This window comes from Columba livia, chromosome 1 (genome assembly GCF_036013475.1).
Source record: "Columba livia isolate bColLiv1 breed racing homer chromosome 1, bColLiv1.pat.W.v2, whole genome shotgun sequence".
Taxonomy (NCBI): Eukaryota; Metazoa; Chordata; class Aves; order Columbiformes; family Columbidae; genus Columba; species Columba livia.
In genome coordinates, this window is record NC_088602.1 from 166,018,779 (window position 1) to 166,042,984 (window position 24,206).

The window sequence follows — 24,206 nt, forward strand, 5'->3', positions numbered from 1 at the left end:
GTAACAATCACTCGAGGGATCTAAGGGAATTCAAAAATAAAATTGCTGAACTTTTCACAGGAGTGTGTAACCTATCGCTTACATTGGCCCAGTTTCCAGAGTAATGGAAGGTGGCAAATGTGGCCTCAATTTTTAAAATAATCTCCGGAGGGGAGCCAGGAAACCAGAGAATTGTAAATTTGACTTCCTGCTGAGGCAGACTGATGGAAGTTATAATAATGAGCAGAATTAGTAGACGTGAATATATACAACTTACTGGAGATAGTGAACAGCATTCATAAATAAAGAAACCATGCCTCACAAATCCTGTACAGTTCTTCGAAAGGATCATTGCGCTTGTAGACAAGGGCAACTTGAGCGAAAAATTACCTTTGGATTCCTAAACCTTTCTATAATATCCCTTCCCAAACAGTCTTACAGAAACCTAATGTCAGGGGGAGATTGCTGTGCATTAATAACTGCTCAAAGGAGACGGAACGGCAGGCAGGAATAAATGGTCACTGTTCTTCCTGGAGCAGTTACTCGAGGAATCCCAGGGGGATCTGGCTGGGAATGGCCACAAATCACCTAGAAAAGCTGAAGAACAGCGAGAGGAGAAAGTTTGCTGATATTTTGGAAGCACTCAGGACAACAGAAACCAAAGCAGGCTGGAGAATTTCAGAAGTTTGCATCATGCTGAGTAGGTGATAAAATGGAAGATAAAATTCATCCTAGATAAATATGAAGTAATACTCTGTGGGAACACAGTCCTAAGTGTGCTTAGGCAATGATCAGATCCAAATTCAGCTGGTTTTGTTTTGGAGATGAGGGAGAACTTAGGACAGGCCTCCAAAGACATCTGCTTGGAAACCTTTCATTGTTGAAAAGGCGAACAATGTTAGGGATGGATTAAGAGAAAGATGGATTAAGAGAAAACAGCATAATGCTAGTAATGCTGTCGTAGCTTAGAGACAGGGGCAGCTTCTCTCTCAGCCTGTCTCCTAAACAATACAGAAGAATTGGCAAACTTAAGAAAGTGAGGTAACAAAAATGAGCAGAGGCTTCTATGCAAAATGGAGTTTAATACATGAAGACTGCTAACACTGGAAAAGACAGGGCACACCCAAGTTATGTAAAAATCCTGCATGATATGGAGAAGAGGAGGAAACAATTCAGTTTTTCTCAATACAAGAATTTGGATCATCCAGCAGAAAGCCTAAACAGCACATCTACAACAAACAAAAATTAATATTAATACTTTTCCACGTAGCACACATAAAATTATGGAAGAGTCATTGGAAGCCCTGGAGGTTTCACATCTAAACAGATTCAAAATAAAATCAGGTGGCTACAGGGAGTGAGATCTGTGGCTGTTAAACAGAGACTCTGCTCAGCAAATCACAAATCTCTGTTTTCTGGAAACTGGGAAAATACAACAATGTAAGGATTATACTCAGCCTGTTTCTCATGGAGTCTCCCTGCATCTGCTGCAGCCAGATGGGATAGATGGACCCTTGTTCTGACCCAGCATGTCATCTTTAAATTCTCTGTGTGCTTTTTTTCACTTTAGCAATTAGTTATTTGGCAGTGCTGAGGCAAGAGGGAGACAACCTGATGGTTGTTCTGGTGCTCAGGTGCACAGAAAAAATCAGAGGAAAAGAGCAAGCCTCTCTCATATTTCCAAACAGCTCAAAATAGCTGATAATTCTCCAAGAATCACGTCTGTTGTGTTAAAAGGTTGTAATCCTTCAACCCAGAGAGATGTACAGGTAGCAGGTTTGGGTAGAAAACAAGGGTGAGCTGTAGTTGGAAGGAGGAAAATTAATAATGCAAGCCCGATTTGTTACCAATGAAACTCTTGTGGCATTAAAGGATAAGTGGTAGGGTCATTCTCTGGGCACTTTGGGATTCCCTTGCACCATATTTTACGTATGGATTAGCACTTTCAAGCATTGAAGCTTCACAGACTCAGAAATCCCTAAAAAAGGGATGGGGGAAAGGTGTGATGAGCTTGTTATAGTACACATTAAAAATTTTAGTCTGTAAAATGGTCATAGTCACTGTTAATAACACAAAATCCCACTAAAATAGCTCATTCGAAGAATGCAAGTTGCAGCATTGTTTCCCACAACAGATGCTGACTGCTTTGCTGGCTGACAGCTCTCCAACTCCTGGGAACTGCTGCTCTCTGGTGCCCATCTTCCAAATGAAAACCGGGACGAGTTCTCTTTCATCCTCACCCTGCTTTTGATCTTGCTGCTGAACCACCTCATCAGGAGAAGAACCAAGATGCAGTAGCTCATGTTCAGATGCATATCCTTCATAATTAAGTGCTAGCAAATAGTATGTACTTGAATTGTAAAATGGACCTACATACCGCATAAATGAGAGACAATTTGCAAATTGGACTTTGTCTGGCACGGTGTCTTCTGCACATGTTATGTGAACAGCAAAGAAAATCCTAATTTTGTTAGCGGGAGTAGCTTAAAACATTTTCAACAGAAAACATCTGGACTCCTCATTTCAAAACTGTTTTCATTTTGAAATTGATGGAGGCATCTTGAAAACGGGGTTAAATAACCCAAAAATGAAACAAAGCACTCCTTTTTGGAGCTGGATGGTTGAATCATTGTTTCTCAAAGAGACTGTTTGCTTTAAAAGGTGTATAAATCTTGTGGTGGGTCCCTACAGTCACAAGGGCCTTTGATACATTTTGCAAGTGATGGCTTAATTTCTGTTTTGATTTTATACTACAGAAACTACATGGCTGAAATAATGAATGATTTGGTAATATATCTTTCACTATTTATTGCTTATTTTCATCACAGTTCTGCCATTTTTATTCCCTCTGCAAGCCAGTCCATCTTCCTTGATGTTAGAGACTAGTGAACTAAACAAATATAAAGCAGAAACTGTCTGCAGCAAAATTTCTATCAGAAGTTCTCTCTTTTCCATTTTAAATAATTATGTCCTATAAACCGCACAAAGGAAATAACAAAGTCAGCCAGTAAATCAGAGGCAGTAAGTAGAAAAAGGGACTGTTGATGGTGTCTTTAACTGATGAAAATGGATATATGCATGAAGTAGCGATACTTTACAAAGTCATAGTTCTTTCTGACTTTATTGAAATGCCTGCTGCTCATTATAGAGATTTAAGAGGTTGATGCTATGAAATATAACAGCTATATTTAATGAAAGTTGCAGCACTCCTGCTTTCTGGGCTACTGCAATTATGTTTTACACAAACTGTAGAAGCATTAGGTTGACCTTTAACTGAACGTCAAAACGTCCCATGTTGTTACTCACAGTGTTTTCAACATCCCTTGTTTGTAATAACTGTACAGAGTTTTTGGTAATACCTCTACTTCCTACTTGTGCTGTTTATGTTATAAATGCTTGTTGTTTAAATAATATATGCACTAATTTCAGGTACAGAAAAATTAAGATTAAGGGCTTAGAGTCGAGCAAAGCACCTAACCAGGCACTTATCCTTTTACTGTAACAACAGCTCCACTGGCCATAAAGCACTTTGCTTACATGCTTAATATAAGCCCATGTTAAGAGCTTTGCTGGATTTGAAAGTGAAAGAGCTTAAAAGCACTATTTAGAGACCCATGCAAAATAACTGTGAAATACTGACTTTCTGTGAATAGCATTCCTCCTCTTCAGCTGTATTTTAATTTTAGAAAAAAACTACTAATAAAAAGCTTTCCTATAGGATAGAACACCTAGCTCACTGTCGTTTATCCTACTATTGAACATGTGGTCTGGGTTATCCCAATCTACCACATCCCTCTCTGAATTTGGTGGTTTTGCTGGGATAACTCATGGATATGCAAGGTAGAAGCATGCTGGTAGCTCATGTAATGAGTCCCTCAGGAATAGCTGTGCGAGGCTCCAACGGTTTTTAACCAAAGTATTCATTCACTTGAAATTATACTCTTCCTCTTGTTATTAATTCACTTTAAAATTATTAAAATTATAGATGAAATTAAATATCCAATGAGGACTGCATGAGTTGAGTGAGCAAACGAGGGGAAAGATCTGTCTTCTTTGGGATTTAAATACTTTTTTTTTTCCGAAAAATGTTGCCCATTTGCAGAAAGCCTCTTCTTTAGAAGAATTTTGAAACCAAGTTTTTACAAATATGACTTTCAAAGGACAATTTTTATGCCATTTCTCATCAGATTGCATTTGAGTCAAAAGCTACTATCAAACAATAAGTTTGTCTATATTTTGTAAAACTGTGATCTGAAATAGCCTATTTTTCTTTTTATTGAAAAAAGTTTTTGTTTCTTAGTCACCAAAAGCTTGTTCACATGAACAGTATAGAACTGTATTTATCACAAGACAGTAAACCAGGAATCGGGACTGCAAGTTGAGGGCTGATGAACAGTACCTGATGTAAAAGAAATTGAGAGAAGTGTAGTCACTAATCAAGCCACTTTCCTCAAAATGATGACACCTTTTCAGCCCGTGGTTATAAAATAATCAGAAATATAAGCTACTTAAGGAAAACTTCAACAGTAAAACCCATTCACTCAGAGTCTGGGTGAATAAGCCTCATGGCCGTGTACCACAAAAAGAATAAAAAGATATCAAACTAAAAATCCACAGGTGGCAAAGAATGATAATTGCACTCTTGAAATGTTTATGAAATGCCAGAAATTATTTTTCCTGTTAAAAATCAGCAAATTAACAGTGACCAGATCAAACCTGCTTACCATTCAACACGAGAGGTAGGGAGTGAAGAGGAAGAGTGCAGCAAGAGGTGACTGTGCTGACAATACTTTTAAAAAATTTAAAAATACACTTTTCATGTGAATATTTACTGTTTCTAAAATGCTAGCCCAGAAGTATCCTGCTTTATTTTGGTTTTCTTTTGAATATACAGTCACTTTATATAAATAGTACTTCTCCATACCACCCTTACGTAGTCATTTTTATCGTCTCTTGGCATCATGTGTTCCAGGATATCTAACTCCCCAAAGGTTGTTATTATCCTATAATTTGTGACTTACAAATGTGGGCTACATTTTAGCTGCCAACTGCACAGGAGTAATCTGTGGTTATAGGTTCCAGCTGAATATTTCCAAGGCATTTATGTGTTGTGGTTGCAATAGAATGATTTTTCAGATCACTCGACAAAATTGGGAAACTATGAGGTAATTTCCAATAAACGATTACCACATAATTCACTGAGTGATTTGGGGAGAAGGGGGTGGAGAAAGCTGTTTTTTCTTGCTTATTGTGTATTCCTTACATGAGCTCAAGGTAAACATTGGTGGAATAGCTAAAGGAGTAAGACCTGCAATAGCCCTGAAATACAAGGAAGAAATATGGAGAGAGTGCCAATCAGGAAGGAGAAATTAGAGTTAGGTTAGAAATTGAAGTTTGAAAGGATGCTGAGGAAAACAGAGATGCAATCTCATAATTAAGGTTCACTGGTGTTGTCAAGGTGTTGTTTCAGTCCTACTGATGCAGAAGCTACTGTACTCGGTACGTAATTTCCAATGGTTGTTTGGGGTTCATGGACACATAAAAGTCCTTCTATGTGTATCTCCATGTTCAGATTTGCAATTTGGGGGTTTAAAAGGAGGAGAGGGACATTCATGCCTTAACTTGTTTTGACTCCATATCTGGAGCCATATTTGTCTCCAAGATGTGGAGACGTGCTGTGACATGATGCGTGAGGTTGGGCTTCATTTTGCATTCCTCTTTTCCTGCTTGCAGTCTTTCCTCACACGCCGTGGGATTGCAGAAGCAATGAAAACAGCCTACGTGGAGATGAAAGAGATATCTATTCCCACGGCATCTAAGAGGAACTGACCTGAGTAGATACATGGGAAATGTAAGAAGCACAAAGAGGAAAGAGATGAGTAGAGGTTAAGGGCTGAGATAGCCAAAGACGTGCTTTAGGAGGTGAGGAGTGTTGCCTAATGTTGCCTTCACGTCTTTTCCTGGGCACTTGTACAAGTACCACCTTTACATATTTTTTTGTTGCAGCTGTGGACAGCTGTGTTGGTACCGTGGCAGCACAGTGGCTGCTGTCCTTGTGCTGCTGACAGAGGGGAAGCAACACCAGTGCCCATTAAGCAGATGACTGCAGGAGACAACGGGCAATAAGTTATCCAGCCATGGAGGCACCCTCAAAGGATCATTTTTCAGGTCTTCTCCGTCTGAGACTGGTGGCACAGGTACTGGAAAAAAATGGAGTTATACTAAGGCTGAATGGTCTGAAACTTGTGGCATAAAAGACTCCCACCAAACACCCCTGTCAATTGGATCGAGGTTTTTTTTGACTGCTGTCTATCATTCCCTGCTACTCCAAAAACGAGACAGGCTCTGCCCAGAGAAAAACGGACTGCTATTTGCATCAAGCCAGCAGGAATGTAACCACCAACATATTGAAAAGGTTTCGTATGTAAAATGCTCGGCTTTGAGGAGCAAAGCCTTAAGTCCTTATATAGTCTAAGATGGTTCTGGATTTGGCCAAAGTTCAGAAGCTTGCTTTCTGTCTGTACAAATAAGCCCCTGGAAGTCCAGTCAAGACATTCCTAAAACAGAGCTTCTTACAGTTTAAAATTAATAGTCAGTAGTAAGTCATTATGATTTTATGTAATAAACCAGCTATAAGGGTTTGCAGCCAGTTCTTAAACTTCCAGGAACTGTGCTGCGGGATATAGTGTTTCTATAGAGATCTTTTGTTGTGCCACAAAGTAGGTCTACAAATGTACAGCAGGGTGTCCCCTCTTCTACAGTCTTTATATCTCTCTGCCATGTATTACAGCGGTGCCTCACGCAAAAAGCGCACATCTTCCCATAATTGTGTTTTTCTAAAGATGTCTTCGTGCCTTCCAAAAAGATGGAGAGTAGAGATAGAAAAATATGTTGAAATTTTCCATTTTCGGAGGAGTTACAATTGCTGCTTTTGTTTCTCTATACTGACATTTGTATTCTACACTTTTGCTCCTGCACATACAGCTTCACTGTATTTTATATTCATATTCTACTTTGAATTATAAAAAAATCTTAAATTTAGGAATGAGGTTATTAGAAAATATTAACGTAATACCATTCACTCAGATTTAAAACAAATAGCAAACCACTGTAACATATTGAAATGGAAATAGGTTTTTAAATATTTTTTTACATTAAGAATCTTTTGCTGGAAGCTTAGGGAACTGGGAGAGTCTCACAGGCCAAGTTAATTTCTTTAAAAAGCAAAGAAAATTGGAAGGAAAATCATGTATGGAGCAAGATTATTGATATACAACAAATTTATAATGAGCTATTACTTAAAACTGCTAAAACAAATAGGAAAAGCCATGAGAATGCTCCTTCAAATGAGTAAACTTCTTTATTCAAATTATTTTAATGGATTTCTGTAGACTTTATGTGTACTCTTCTGTGTTAAATTAAAAGAAACTGTAAAAAATAATTCTGCTGGAGAGAATTGTTTAAAGAAACAGTGTAATTTCCATTGAAACTGCAAAACACTTCGAAATCAAAGTCATGCATTGGAAATCTGGCTCAAAGGGTTAAATGAATTGTGAATAAGACCACATTTTTACTCTGACTTCTTTGTCCAGACGCTGTTAACCAAAACAGTGAGGTCTTTAAATGAGTGACTTAAAACACCCTTATCACTTTCTACAGATCAAGAATTTTTCTGCAAATTATAAGAAAAAGAAAAAAAAATAGATTCCAGAACTTCAGAACAATGCCAGAGCAAATTAAAGATTTCGAATCCATCCAAAGAGTATTAGCTTTTAATTTTTTTTTCCAACAATACTGAGGAATATTGTTTCTGTAAAAAAAAAAAAAAAAAAAAAAGTTTCCAAATTGCTGAATAAAAGGAGCTGATCTCGCAACATGTTTGTTGAGAAACCATTAACGTGCTTCCCTGTTTAAGAGCAGCTGGCACATCATAGAAGACTTTTATGAACATTCTCATTTTAATTAATCCCTTGGGGTTCTCCATTGACCTCAGGACAGTTACACAAGGATGAGATTTGTCTTCTTGTTAGAAACAATTCTGTTTATAAATATGTCTTTAATTTTGGTAGAAGCTGGGTGGATTCTTCACTCTTTCTCAGTAGAGCACTACAAGTACAAAGCTGAGTTATTTGTTCTTTATTTGGCTGCTGCTTAATTAAACTTCTCAGTTCTAACCAAGCTTGTTATGGAGCTCACCTGTTGATGAGCTGGTGTTGTAAATCCAGCTTTCATCACAGCCTTGCAAGATCTTGTTTGCTTGCATCTGTAGCATGCTTTCTATGGTTTTATAGATAAAAGAGGCCAAACTTGCAGCTTTCAAGACTTTGAGAAGAGCATGGTCATACGTGACTACGTTTTTTCAGCTGTGATTTCTGAGTTCATGTGAGCGGGAGACTCCACGTGAAGATAACTGGGAACAAACCAGCACAGATTAAGATTGCAGTAAGCCCTCCCATTAAAACCATCCATTTTTGTCTTGGCTGTAAGTCTTCCCGTGTGTCAACCTAATCTTTGATCGTATTCGCAGCAAGTAGTTGTGATGCCACAAAGAGAATTCTCAGTCACTTAAGGAACGAGTAGCAAGAGCTGTTGAACTTGTATAGGTACGTAAATCCCAGTTTCTATGTCAAGAATCTTGTTAATGTATCAATAAGGAAAGGTGTGGAGAAGAAGGCATGTGGGAGAAGAGCCGCACACATGCCAGCATTACACCTTCTCCTCCAGGGGAGAGCAAGTCGGAAATTTTTGCCTTCCACACACATCCTTGCTTTGAAGTGGTTCATTTTGGCTTGATTTGACTGCGTGGGAGACTGTGAACCCACGTTTGTGCTGACACTGTCAGCCCTCCGGTGGGTAATGAATCTGCTGTAGGCAGCCACCACAGCTCTGCCCCAAAACGTGTTCAAAACATCAATCACGGGGATTACACAATGTATTTCATAGCTATTTACATGCAGGAATTTCACCAGCTGGGTTAATCTTGTAGAAGCAAGTACAATTAGATGATATTTTATATGTATTATAAAGGCAGAGCCACAGGGCTCTGCACCAAGCTCCACTCTCGTAAACAGCAGCGTAAATGCAGAGCAAGTCCCCCAATCTCAGTGGAGATTACATCAAAGCTGAGCAAGGATTCACATTCTAGGTTGCTCCTCACTGCCTATACACAGCCTTCTGCATTGCCTAAACTGAACCCAGGCTGCCTTGTTTCTGGCAGCTTAAGGGAACAGTTACCAAACTGTATACATATATATATGTGTGTTTGCATACATATATATAATGTGAATGGTTAGCAATGCTGAAAATAGTAACCTAACACCAAGAACTTACTGGTATGGATTTTACATTTCAACGAGTGCGTATGTTCTTGTGTGTACACCTACGTGATGTTCACACAGGATTTTAGAGGTGTGTGTGTGAGCCCTGAAGAAAAAGAAGATAAGGAAACTTTAGCAAAACAACAGAGAGGGAGATGACGAGGTGATTTCGAGGTTACTCTTACAAACTTACAGCAGTGACAAGCAACGCTCAGGATGACTACACTGGTGAAAGTAAAAATCGAGTTTTACATAGTGTGATTTGGACCTTTGACATGACTTTTAAGTCAGTGTTCCCATTTCCTAGTGCAGTCCTTTAATGAGGATATCCTGTGGCTTGAGCAGGCCAGTCACACAGCAAGAGCTTACAGAGAACCTATTTCTAGTTGAATTTCCTGCAGCTATCTGGCTGTTCACGTGACTATCGAACCTGGAGATCTGTCTGTCTTTCACATTGTCCTCTTCACTGACATTTAGAGAGTCACAGCAATATCAAACGCAAATGTAGAATTCTTAAATATGTTAAATTCCTACAGGTTTCATGATCTTTTGTGACTAGATGGAGGAGAAAGACCTGAAATAGTGCTCTTACTGTGAGCTATGGACACTGTTATGAGACATTAAAGGAAGCCACCCAGGAGAAGGGAAGTTTAAATGTTCCAGTTATAGGAAATGCTTCAGTCAGAGCTTGCACTGTATGAGGCATGGAATGCCATTAGTCACTGAGGCACAAGTAACCAGATCTCATCAGATCTTCTGCTCAGGAAACTGCTTCTTAAAACAATGAGAAATATGATGTTGCCACCACAAAACCTGATAAGGCATAGAAGGATAAAATCTGAAAGTGTTTTTAAGTCATTACTCTAGTTTTCTAATAGAACTCTAATTGGCAGTGACCCTTTAATAGTTGCTTTAAAAATCTATTATAAAATGGTGTCGTTAATTTGATTCTTTGTCTTGAGTTCCCTTTCCTTACGGTCTTTAAATGCAAATTTTTGGTACATTGTGGCATCTTGCACGGGAAGCTCTAGTGAGCTCAGAAAGATTTGTTATGGTTGGGTTTTAATCTGGAGCTTTCCAGGAGCCTTGAAGATGAAACCTTTACTTAAATGTGACTTCTGTAGCCTACACCCACCTTAGGAAACACATCCCTGGATGGGCTGACCCCTGGGAATTTTGCCATTCCCTGTGGATGCTCCATGTGCCTGTTGCACCCTCCACCACAGCTCAACATCCACTTAAGATGAAATGACCAGGCCATTTCTCTAGATTTTGAAGAAACCCTTGCAAATAGATATCCCAGACCCTGAGCTTGCAGCTGTTTGTACAGTGGCTGGGAAATACGAACAAAAACTTGGTGCCTCCTTGCGGCTTCTAACTGTAAAGTTTTAAGCTAACATCTTGGGCACTGAAGACAAACAAATCATGTGCATTTAATTTAGTATTCAAATTAATAAAATTGAAGTTCCTGTAGCTCATCTTCAGATGAAAAAAAAAAAAACAAAAACAAAACCAAACAACCAAAACAAAACACCAAAACCTTTAGTTTTTCAAATGCCAACAAGTCTCACAGAGAATTTGTATCCAGTGCCACAGATGGCAAGCACCACACTCCAAAGTATACAAAAGCATGAATTCATCTGTTGGATCCTCAATGAGGGTGGACTGTGCTCATACTTGGAAAAGAAACGTTCAATTAATTTCCAGGAAGTCAAACTTTCTAAACTATAAAACTACAGATACAAGCTTAATGCTTGTAGTCAATACTGATACGCTTTCTTGGCTGCTGAAAGAGACCCTTTCACTTCACTAAGCTGCACCTCCAGAGCCCTCCCCTTTCCCACGGGACATGCCGTGCTCCCATCCCTAATCGCTGCAATTGCAGAAACGTGCATTTCTGTAAGGTCTTTCATGGCACATTGCGCTGCTCTACAGACGTGCTTTCTGCCCGTGCTGAAACCCTGTGGAGAAAGGGGGAGAGGAGGTTCCCTTTGAAAACAAAAACACTAAAAGAAAAAATAAAACTAGCAAGCAAATGAAATGTCTATTGACACCTCGTGGAGCCAGCACTGCATGTGTTTGCTCTCCTCAGCAGCCAGCTGGCAGCACTGCAGCCAAGCCAGCTAAATCAGCCATGCAGTGAGCTGAACTGATGGCTTTCCTGCCACACCACCTTTCCCAACGGTGGCAAGGAGCCAAAGCCCCTGCCTTCTCTGTTGCACCCTGCCCTTTGCACCCATGGCAGATGCTTCCCAGAAGACATCATATAGGAGCTTTCCTGCCATCCTCAGCCAGCAACGGGCTCCACGGGCTGCCGGGTCCCACAGAGCAGAGTGACTTTGCTTGCCCCCCACCTCTCCCCACCAACTGCTGAGCATCTAGAACCTGCCATGGCCCCAGAATGGGCAGAGCTGGGGCTGCCCATCCATGCTGAGTGCTGCCCTTTGCATGGGGAGCAGCAGCAGCTCTCACGCCTGAGGATGGCTTGGCCACCGACCACCGGCTGCGGTGTTGCTCATTATCCCAGCACACGCATGGCTGGAGTTACGATGATTTCTACCAGCTTGAGGATAAAAGTCTAAATGTACAATTTCCTGCCCTTAAGGCCTTGGCTTTCAAGGATATTTCAAATGTGGGCCTCTCAATTAAATGAATGAGAGGAATACGTGCCTAAATCTCTCTCAGGTATAGGTTTCAGACTCTTCTCATCCCTTTCCAAACAATTCCTCTTAAGCTGGGAAATTTAACAAACCAGGCTTGTTCAGTTGCACATCTGTAAGCCAACTAAAACTGAAACTGAAGGACAGCAGTAAGAGAAGAATTGGGATCTGGAAGGCAAAGGCCTAATTAGCTGTGGTGTGTTAGAAGATCTGATAACAAATACAAAGCAGAACAGTTTTTAGATTATCTGCATCCACAGGGAAGACTCCTGTTGTTTCTTAACCAAGTGGGAGGGTAATAAACCTCTTGCTGTGCTGGTTCATTAGGACTGGAATGCATCGTAACTTTGGTTAAAAAAAGCAGCTCTGACACTTTTAACTGATTAGGGTTTTTTTAATGAGACTAGCTGGCCTGACTTGCAAATGTTCGATAGTTGTGTGCAGGGTTGAGTCAAGGTTGCTTCATAATTGTAATGATATTGCAGAGTAAATGCAGGCAGAGTTATGTGAAACCAGTTGAATGTGGTTTAAGTTACTGTGGAGTCATACTTACAGACTATGTCTAATGAATATGGAAATTGGCTGATTCAGAGATAAAAAGGTGTTAAAAGTGGGTCCTTGGAGATACTTCTCAGGCTTGTGTTTTGACACTTCTTTTTCACCTTGTGCCTGCTGCGTCAGGCTTCTCCAAATGTGGAGCTTGTTTGAATTCTGAGTTCTTAGTACTGGTTTTAATTTTAGTAATAGAGTTCATTTGGATTTTGTCTGTTTTCTGCTGTGTTAAAACACAACTATGTGAAACCAGCAGTTTTTAGTGGATGAATGTAATGAAAACTATCAACATTTACAACACCTAACGTTTACAATCAACAGACCAGAAACTTCAGTAAACATTCAAGATCCTGCTCATCATTATCTTGACAGTGAGTCTTCTGAGGTAAAACAGGCCAAGAGAAAACCCCAAAGAAGCTGGTGTCCACAAACTGTAGGCTTTAAATGACAGTTACAAATGTACTTGTTATTTAAGGCCCCTTGGAGTTTTTCCTTGGTTTGTCCAATTTAGGAGTTCAGTTTCTCAATTTGTACAGTCAAGTCTTCCCAAATAAATAAAAAGCAGAGGGAGGAACTACTCCATCTATACCCTGGCATCGCACTGGAGCTCAGGATCACTGGGTGCAGTAACTTGTTTTGATGAACCAGGAAGAATTTCTAGAAAGACTGACATTTCCCACCGCTGTGTTCTGCAGTGGATACCACCAGCCCTGGAGCCACCCCATCAACATTTGCACCATCTCCTGTGCTGCCAGCAGGAAAAGCTGACGATGACCTTTATTTTTGCTCAAATTCCATGGTCAGAGCTTACAGGAGATGTAATGTGAATTCTGTGTTCAGTTTTGGGCCCCTCACTACAAGAAAGATATTGAGGTGCTGGAGAATGGAAAAAATTAGGAAAAATTCATTCACAGAAAGGGCTGTCAAACATTGGAACAGGCTGTCCAGGGAAGTGGTTGAATCACCATCTCTGGAGGTGTTTAAAAGATGAATAGATGAGGTTCTTAGAGACATGGTTTAGTCACAGTGTTAGGTTAATGGTTAGACTCAATGATCTTGAGGGTCTCTTCCAACCACAATGATTCTATGATTCTGTGAATGCTACCCCATCTTGACTCACTTGCTCCAGGGCAAGAGGCAGAGAGCATCTTTGGCAGGAGAGGAGGGTGTCCCTATGGTGGGACAGAAGACAGGTGCCAAACAACCCATCGACACAGCATCCTGAGAGTGTGTCGCTGCCACGCTACCTGCCCTTAGGTGTCCTGAATGACTTCTAATGAAATTATCACTTGTGCAAAATTACCCTTATGCTGGAGTGTGTTCAGGCCGGGAGAGCTGAGGTGTCCTGTCTGAAAGGCAGCAAGAACGTCGTTTCAGGGGGTGGATCAGAGGAACTCACACCAGCCAGGCAGTGCCCCTGGAGCAGCCCTGTGTCCCCCTCTGTGCATCCTGCCTTTCCCGCAGGGAGAGGAGCCCTCACTCTCCAAACCTTGATGCAGCAGAAGTGCACATTTGAAGTGTTTATTTGGGGAACAAAAGCTTCCTTATACCTTGACAGCGGGGCTGTCTTCAAAGCCCCCGTTCAAACAGAGCTGTGTTTATTGAATTCCTCTGCGCTGAGTATACACATGCCTGAGATTTTCATTCTTTCGTAACTGTGAAACACTTCGTCACATTTCTATCTGAGGCGTCAGGATGGGGATTCTTAGATATTTGTGTGAAATTTTGGTCTGTTTAGATTAAGACTGGGCAAAAATCAGGTATGTGGGACTTAAGAGGTTACTCAGGCAGAGAGGCTTGGGAGAAGGGAAATCTCTTCTCCCCAGTGGCCTGTTTTGTGACAAAGTGTGTCATGAAATCTCAGACACAGAATAAAAAGCCCACATATTGCTTTTGATAACTACTCACCCTCAGGCTTTCCGAACAGATGGGAGCACTAAACACCAAAATTCTTCAGCTTACAAACTGGCAAAGGGCCCGGCAGTGCTGCTAACAGAAGGAGTTGTACGAGCTCTTCATTATTTACAAATTGAAATTCTTCTGGAAAGAATTACTGTAATATGTAGGACATGATCCCAGGGTTTTGGCAAAATGTACGAGTAACATGAGCTATTGATCCTAGGAATTAAATTAGATCTTGGAATGGTAAAGTGTGATGTTGTCTAATTTATGGGCAACTTTACCTCTAATGGAAAGTTGTTTACACCTGTTGCGAGTGCTTTAGTTAATACATGAAAGTTGGTTTTTCCACAAGGGAGTAGGCTGGCCATTCCTCTCAAACGGTGCCTGTGGAAATCAGGTGAGCAATTCTGTGCTAGAAGTGTGGCTATAATATCGTTGCAACAAGACCAAAATGCTTCATCTACTTTAGCTCCTATTTTTTGTCAAATGTAACTTTTTGGTCTCAAATTGTGGAAACTGCTTTCAAATAATTCCAAACTTAGAAAGCTGTTTATTAAAAGAATGTTTTAAGAGGTAGTTTCTTCTAGGTGCTATCAGAACAGTTTAATTTTAAGGATTCAACTATACCATATCAAGTTAGATGTGCAAAACTATTACTGCCTTTGTAGCGCATAATCAAGCAGAGGTCTGAAGCACTGGAAGTAAAGCAGTAGGAACAGAAGGCTCAGCTATGCAGAGTTGTTTCTGTAATTTCAGAAAATGAAGGAGCTCTGGGTTCCAAGGCCAGTGGGAGCTGGGAGCTGGGAGGCAGCGAGATCTGCTGGGAAGGGAGCGGGAAGAGTCGTGCAGATGTTTCCTGCTTCCCAAGGAGTTTCTGCCAACACATTTCATCTCTAATTCAGGAAGGGGGGATGCCATCTGGCACGTTGGCTTTGAAGGGAGTACACCCGCCCTCTATATTGCAGGTGGCAGCTCCCATGGGGGAGGGCATGAATTCAGTGAGCAGTAGTTCCCTGCTTGCCAGATAATGTCCCACCCCATGGGGTACCCATCAGTCAGAGGTGGATGCATATCTCTCTGAAATACCTTCCTTATTAAACTTTCACTGGCACCCCTATTGTTTCCTTTAAATGTTTTGGTGTTGACAGGTTGTTTTGTTGAAAAATTCCTGTCCGGCTCTGCTCAGTCTCCCATCCTTCAATAAGCTGTCAGCGCTCCTTGATTTGCCAGGCTTATGGCAGTCACATAACAAGGAAACTTGCAATATGAATCAGTGATATATAAGTGTCTCCCAGAGGATACAAGTGATGGAAATCCCAGTTATTGCTTATTATTGGACCGGTGGGAACTTAGGGCTGGGAAAGAGATCATCTTACCAGTCTCACTGTAGTAAACAGAGCCCCTTCTTTGTTCCCCTGAAGCCACTAATTGCAATGGCAGTTATATTCAGGCCCCAGTTTTGGGACCATCCACATGGAGTAAGGGAGACTGTCTGAAGCTTTTGGATTATCCTGCAGGCTCGAAGTTTTGCTGGTTTCGAGTCATAACAAGATCTCCAGAAGGCTGTCAGACAATGCATTTCAGGAATATCCAAACCAGCCAAGAAGCCATCGCGCTGTTTTTTTGCAAGAATTGTACAAGCTTCAGCTGAGGGCTGCTGTTGCTGTGCCCTGCTTAGAAACCTAATAGCGGGAAGGAGGCTCGGGCACTGTATCTTTGAATTGCAGCAAAGGCAGAGTATTTGTTCAGCTGTGCACGTGAAGGTGGGCAGGCTCTTCCCCTTGCTGAGAAAGAAGTTCAGTAGATCTCTCATCATTTTATTCTTCAGTCTTTGCTACAGAAGACCACATTGCACTTTCTTTTTTTTTTTTTTCAAGGAAATTTTAGATTCCTGCTCCTGCCAGCTTGCCTGTATGGGGCATCAATAAAAAGCAAATGACTGAGTCAGGCCTCCTTCCATGCATTTGCAATTTTGCTCATTCAGATCTTTCAAAACATGCACAGTCAGATTTGACCAATGCTCTAGATAGAAAACTCTGAAGGACAAAAACAGTTGTCTTTGTTTAACACAAGGTTCTATGGTCTATCTACAGCTATTTGCTGGCGGGTCCTGCAGCAGTTGGGTTGTGTAACTCCCTTCTCCCCCATTCTTCTGCCCTATTCTTCATTAGCGTAATTCTTTAAGCAAATATTGTTCTTTCCCACCATTGTGAATGCAATTGTCAGTCACCTGCCAAGTGGCTTAGCAACTTGAGCCCACATCGCAAGACCTGCAAAAACTAAAGGCACTGGCCCTGCCTGCTCTCGTACCTGCTGCAAGCAGGCAGGTGAGAAATGATGCAAACAAAGATCTTCATTAAGGAAAAGGGGACACGGTTATCAGTCTGGGAAAACACACCACTATTACATTTGGAAACAGGGTCGAGTGCCTGTTCTTTTTTTCCAGCAATTGCTAGTGCCCTCCCAGCTCCTACCCTAGCGGCCAGAGAAATGGTACCTTGCACCAAGGGCAAGACAATGTGGAGCCCTGGAGCTGTCATGACAGCTTCAAAAAGCGCTGCTTGACCCAACATCTGAGCTCTTGGGGGCCATCTGTTCTCTCAGGACACAAGTTCACAGACAGAAATAGTTACTGCACATGGTGCTAGTGAACCTGTGAGTAGCTCATGTGAATAAAACCCTGTTGCAGCACCTGTCTAGGCAAAAAAAAAAGAGTTTTAAGATGGTGATTAGACTTGCCAGAGCAACGTGAATTTGTTTAGAAGGGGATCTGGGTGTTTTGGAAGGCGTTTTCCTCCTGGTGGGGTGTGGATACCAAACTGCTTCATGTTTTCTGAAAAGATGAAACAGCCATGGACTGCTGAGATCCAATAGCAACGAGAATACAGCAGCTGAGTTGCCACGGAATAGGGCAGGACTATGTATATGCCCACATCCACGCGCACATTCACGCACACATCAGGCAGGAGACTGCCAGAGCTTTCTCTGAACGATTTCAGTAGCGTGTTTTGATTTCTACAGTCTGACACATTCCAACCATTTAATGAGAATCTGGGGATTTTTATTGAGCTCACATTTAGGGAACTGAGCAGACTGTTTTCCCGTGGGAACATCAGTCCTGTACCTTGCACGAAAATGATATAAAGTTAATTTTAATTTCTTTTATTTACTTTTTTTTTTTTTTTTCACATCCACGATCTTGCAGAATACAGGGAAGTGAAACAAGGTGATATATAACTAACAGAAAAACATGAGACTCTTTTCAAAGGCTTGACATTGAAACGCGTGCCTGAAACTCACTGTTCCATGAGTTAATATCAGGCAAGTGAAAGCAACTGGCTATGAATAGAGGCAAATTTCTGTTTAAAATATGAAATCCACTCTGCAATCAACAGCATCTCTGTGTAGCTATTTGGTAGACTCTCACCGTACTGCACTATCACAAATTGATTTAACGCAGAGGATCAGTGAAATTATATCTGATTTGGCCAGATGCCACCAGCGTTCAAGAAGTTATCATTTCCAGGAGAAAGTTGTGATGTCCAGGATGAGGACATGGGCTCTGTCACCTGCAAAACCATGAACTGTAGGTCAGTGGCTCCTCATAGTTTTGTAAGAAAGCCTCACTAGAGAAAACTGGTAATACTATATACCTGTGCCCCTCTTCCCCCATATCATGCCCCATTTACTCCTGCTGCTTGTCCCCGATGCTGCTGCTACCACCACTCCCTTCTTCTTCCCTGAACACTCAACTACATCCCACTACATCCTTCTCTCCCTGCCTTTTGTCTTTGCCTCTCAGAGGAGACCCAGGTGAGTGCTCTGTCAGTGGTTTTCAGCTGGCATCTGCCCAATTGTTGTTGGAGAGATGACTTGACAGCATCACACTTTCTCCCTCTAACTGAAGATGCTGCAAAATGCTGATGGGCTTTTCAGTAAGTGGTTGCATATGCTGAGATGTATGCTTTTCCCATGTCAGAAAATATGCATTTTCCTAACCAGTGAGAACTGCAAATAAGTGTTTTCAGGTCTGAATATATCATTAGACTGCTGTGATTGTATTGCATTTACATCTAGCAGTTCCCAACAGAACAGAGATTGCTAAAATAGTAAGTATAATGTGAGAAAGCAGGTTTTTTAATAACCTGCCATTGATTAAAAAATACCTGAACCAGCACTTTTGTAATGATGATGGAGGAGACATTTGAAGTTTGGAAGAGGATTAATTGATCATCTTGTTTCACTAACACTTTTAATGAGTTTGTGTAAGAGCAGAAATGCATAGATTATTCCAGTAGCTTCACCTCGAATCATGTAATAAGAATCAGGTTTTTGACGGTCTGTAACCATATGACATTTATGAAATACCTCTTAAATTTCTCTTTTATGTCCTTTGATTATTAATTCTGCTCGTCTTTCACTTGTGCACTTTAATAAAAAGCCATTCTTTTGTGAAGGAACATCCTGACTGCAGCTGAACTGAAGCCCATTGGCAACTGCGAGAAAAGTGTTAGTGTATGAACCTTTGAACAACAGGAAGCCCCACAAAAACTGGTGTCACAGGCTGAGCTAGAACAAGGCGTGCTGTTAAAATTACGAACTCATATTTGCTCGAGAAAATGGTTTTGTCAACTGAATTGGTAGCGGCACCCAGTGGCTAAAATATAGACTGCAAATTTTACAGGCCCGAAGATTTCCCAGCTCGAATGTACTCGTGTCCACCAGGTAAAAAGCTTTTGCTAAGCTCAGGGAGATCCTAGAAGAGGGAAACTGTTTCCAGCCTCTCTCATGAGTAGTGAAAGAGTAAGGCATGAGGTATCTAATTACCCTTGAAATATGCCCTTTTTCACTGAAACAGCTAAATATACCTATTTTCCTAACATTATTTTCATGTGCAAATGCTGCAGTTGCCATGGGAGAGTTATATAACGATTTGTGGGAAGATAAGGGATGTGATCCACGTAATTGCAAATGGGAAGCAAAATATCTGCAGTGAGCCCCGGGATATATATAGTCTATGCTATAAAACATAATATTCCTGTCCTTTAACATTGTATATGTTTCTATTTATACATGTACATACATGTTATATATGATTATGTGTGTGTGCGCTCACATGCACATGGAGCATTTTGTGAGAGAACAAGTAGGTGGACACAGAGTATCAGCACTAATAGTCCACTATTTGTTGGTCCATGATGTTCACTATTTAAAAGCTGATATCAACCTGTGCAGTTTCAACATTTATCATCAACTCCCCTATGAGGACAGGCTGAGAGAGTTAGGGTTATTCAGCCTGGAGAAGAGAAGGCTCCAGGGAGACCTTATCGCAGCCTTTCAGTGCTTAAAAGGGGCCTGTAAGAAAGATGGAGACAGACCTTTCACCAGGGCCTGTTGTGACAGGACAAGGGATAGTGGTTTTAAATTAAAGGGGCGGAGATTCAGGCTGGACATAAGGAAGAAATTTTTTACAATGGGGATGTAAAACACTGGCACAGGTTGCCCAGAGAGGTGATAGATGCCCCATCCCTGGAGACATTCCAGGCCAGGCTGGACAGGGCTCTGAGCAACCTGATCTAGTTAAAGATGTTCCTGCTCATTGCAGGGGGTTTAAACTAGATAAGCTTTAAAGGTCCCTTCCAACCCAAACTATTGTATGATTCCATGATTTATGAATCAGTGTTTGTGGAGCAAACACCAGGGCTGAAACACTGGCCTCCTGCACACACCTGTCCAACATAGGCGTGAGGGCAACTGATGCACCAACTCCCCTGCAGCCTTCTTCCCCCTGGTCCAGGTAACAGGGGCAGCAGAGCTGCAATGGCACAGGTTGGGACATGCGCTAACTGGAGGTGTGCTAAGCATCCCTAAATGTGCGCAGGAAGGCTATGCTGCCAAATTTTCCCTGCTGCTGGCAAAACTCTCAGGATTTCCAAGGGTTTTTCACTGCACAGCCTTGGGCCTTTGGACTGATCCTGGGACCTTTCCAGGACACTTAGGGCTGAGCCCTGGGGCAGATCTCAGGGTGCTTGTCTTTAGTGGGGCACCTACTCTGACAGTAGCAGCCAGAAACATCTTGCTGTAATGAGAAATGTACTTCTAAATAATGAGTCAAAGCTCTTAGTGCACCACATAGAAGTAAAGCAACATTTTCAAGGCAGTGTAAGATCACTACTAGTATGAAAGCCACCAACACTCCTTTCACATGAGATAATGAACGCAGGCAGTGTGAGGTGCAGGCAGTTGCAAATATATGGCCACCCATGGTAGTTAAGAGGAATAACTTGGTATCTGGAAAGGTGGGAAGGAGCAGCAAAAAAGCATCATGCACTGTTGAAAAATGGGGGAAGATGGCTGATGCAGAGAGACAGTGAGAGTGAGCACTCAGGGAGAGTTTAGTACAGCCCAGACCTTGCCTGCCAGCTTGTGGTTGTAAGTGCAGATCACCGCTGCCCTTGCAAAGCCATCTGTGAAGCTTAAGGGGAAGTTGCCAAGCACACTCACCATAAAAACTTTAAAAACACACACCAGGAGGTGTCATGTTGCTGTGTCCCTTGTGCACCAAGATAAATGCCTGGAGGGACAGTTTCCAAACTGCTTTCTGTTCTAGTTGTTCTTCCTAGTTGTAAGTCTCCCTCCTACCACACCAGACTTTAAGCACAGGAGAGCAACTCACCTGAGACTCAACTAGTTACAGATGTGATCCTCACCTTGAGAGAATATCCTGTTGTACGAACGCACACTGTGCGGGACGTGTTGGAGTTAGGAAGAAGCAAACAGCTGGAAACATCCCCATCTCTAACTCCCACCTCTCTTCCAGGGTTTCCTCTACCCACAACAGAAGCAAATTTATCTCAGCCACCTACCTTCCATGCTGGACCATGAGCTTGATGTAGAGAATCACAGTATCATTTAGGTTGGAAGACACCCTCGAGATCATTGAGTCCAACCATAACCTAACTCTAGCACTAAACCAAGTCGCTAAGAACCTCATCTATACATCTTTTAAACACCTCCTGGAATGGTGACTCAACCACTTCCCTGGGCAGCCTGTTCCAACGCCTGACAAGCCTTCCTGTGAGGAATATTTTCCTTAATATTCAATCTAAACCTCCCTTGGTGCAACTTGAGGCCATTTCTTCTCATCCTATCACTTGCTACTTGGGAGAAGAGACCAACACACTCCATGCTATAACCTCACCTTCTCCCTACTGAGGCTTTCTCCATTCTCACTCTCCAGCTGCTCAGCAGGCAGCTCAGACAGCAGGATGGGACAGAAAACCTTTAGTTAGTTTCCTAACTTCAGTTATAGTTTTCTAAATAGCCAGAGAAGACATGGTTCAGCCTAATGGTTCAGGCTCTGCCTGTATGGTTAATGAAGCACAGGAATAGCTCATCTTAGGAGGCCAAGGACTCTTCACCACTGATGGCTCTCACAAATAAGAGAGAAAAAACTCTATTGAGAATTATTTACTTGTACCTTTTCTTCCATTATGAAAGACAGGGTGGACTAGAGGACTTCTTATGGTACTATTCAGCCCTATTTTCTATGGTTTGTAATTGTGGCTTAAATGTTTAGTCTTGAGATCTCTGACTGATGTGAAGGGACTTTCTACAGGGATTGCAATTTTAGCAAAAGAAAAAAAAAAAATGACAAAAACCCCCTCCAGTACCCCGAGAACAGTGATACTTCTTTGTAGCAAATGTGAAGTTTTATTCTGTCCATTAAATGCAAAAAAATAATTTGCTGGTTAGTTGCGGTCAATTTAAAAAGCACTGACTAATACATTACATAGAGTTTGTGTTGCATTTAAAATTGTACTTAAAAGAGGATCCACATCCCTTTTTTCATGCTCCAGTAATTGCTGTCTTTCACATCTGAGATAATTCTTCTATCTTTAATAAATATGTATTAGTGAGATATTTTCTCATCAGTTTTCCCAGGCAATACTTTGAAAATGTTCTGCCTACAAAATCTTGACCTTATTTTGCCTTACTCGGGCTTAGTGGCCTCTGCAGCTGTCACACTATGAAGGACCCTCCCTTTTCTCACAGTGGTAATGGGGACATCAGCATCCCCAGGTGAACTTGTGAGAGCTTCTTCCTAATCTCTGTAAAATGCAGGATGTTCCAATAGAATGGGACAGTGAGAACCCCTTTTCCCACTCCCCTCCCAACCACAAAACAGTTTGAAGGAGGAGAAGGAATGATAAACACAGGGGAATGATAGAGAACGAGAGACAGAAACAAATGCCATCCTGTCATCATACAGAATGTGACTGGCCTGAGTTTGGAATGAAGATACGAAACACGAATGTATAACACATCTTCCCCAACAAATGGTCTCATCTCTATACACACACATGCATCTCTCTCTTCCAGTTATTCATTATCCATGTCTGCCCAGACCCAGTTATTGTCATCAAGATAGAGTCAGGAACATTAATTGCTAATTTGGTGGGACACTGTGGAACCACCCAGGCAAGACTAACTCTGCCTGTCATTCCTGACCAAGGTCTACATTCTTGACTACTGCCCAGAAATCAGCCCTTTGAGACTTCACTTTCCTGACCTTTCCTTATGTCAAATCTGAACCTTAGTCACAGTTTTTCCTCTCACGCAATCAACCACAGATAAGGGGAACAAACGGTTTCCTTTCCTGTTGCATAGTTGAAAATCATCATAACCCTTCTCAGCTTACCCCTTTCTTTTTTCCTCTGAAGAAAAGCACATTCAGAACAATTCTAATAAATCCAGTCTTGTCTGCAAAGGTTCATTCTGGTTTTTGTTGCTTTGCACTGGTTCTCCTCCTCCTTGAAGGCTGATGCCCAAAACCTGAGACAACACATCAGCTGCAGTCTTGCCACTGCTGAGTAGAGCAAAAGGATTGCTTCATACTCTTGCAGGCGATATTTCTGCTTATACACAAGTTTCATCTCCAAGTGATTTTGCACAAAAGCATAATGTTGCTGACTCATATTCCAGCTCGTGGTAGGACACCCCATGGATCCTTTTCTGTAAAACTGTGGGTTACCCTGTTTGTCCCAATCTTGTCCCTGCGACACAGGTTGTTTCAGTTACATGTGGAACGTTTTACTTTCAAGGAACTTGCCTCATCTTTCTAGCCGTGGGGTTTACAGCCAAACAAATTATGTGGGCTTTTCTTTTCCTTTATTGAATTTCATTCTATTTTCCCCCTAGGCTACTTCTCCAATTTGTAAAGATCATTATGAATTATAATCCTGTCCTCCAAAATGTTTGAAGCTCCTCCCAGACTGGTGGCTGCCAACACTCATTGAAAACAATGACCCCAGGAGACTTTTGAACACAGCTGTTAAATGTTGACTTTTTGCTGAGCTGCATCACCTATGGGTCAGTTTTGGAAAGTATTTTCCTTAGCCTGGATTAAGAGACTCTAAGTCTCTTAATGGGAAAGAATTTATTTACTGCTACTCTTCTAAAGGAAGAGACATCTGGGCTGGCAAATTACGTTAATCCAGACCAGTCCTGCAAAGATTCTATTTCTTGCGGCTCTTCTGTGTGTAAAAAGCAAGCTTCTTGCTTTGCTCTTTGAGTTACTGTCTGGTCTCCACATATTTCTCTAATCTAATTCTTGAACTGTCTTTTTGAATCCAGGTCTAACCACATATGTGTCTATTCATTTTTATTTTTTTAAGACAATGATTCAACATGTTGAATGTTCACAGAAATACTTAACAAAGTGTACCTACAGAAAACTTGTTTTCACCAGAGTAAATTTTAGATAGGATGAGCTCTTGGCTTCTAGGTCATTATC

The 24,206-nt window shown here is 41.4% G+C and overlaps 1 long non-coding RNA gene across 1 annotated transcript; it reads left to right on the top strand.

Annotated features, from left to right (window-relative positions):
- Positions 1–4,348: 4,348 nt before the first annotated feature.
- Positions 4,349–10,017, top strand: LOC135576544 (uncharacterized). The gene is made up of 3 exons (XR_010468337.1): positions 4,349–5,478; positions 5,713–5,901; positions 5,986–10,017. It is a non-coding gene; the product is annotated as an uncharacterized LOC135576544 (long non-coding RNA).
- Positions 10,018–24,206: the final 14,189 nt, after the last annotated feature.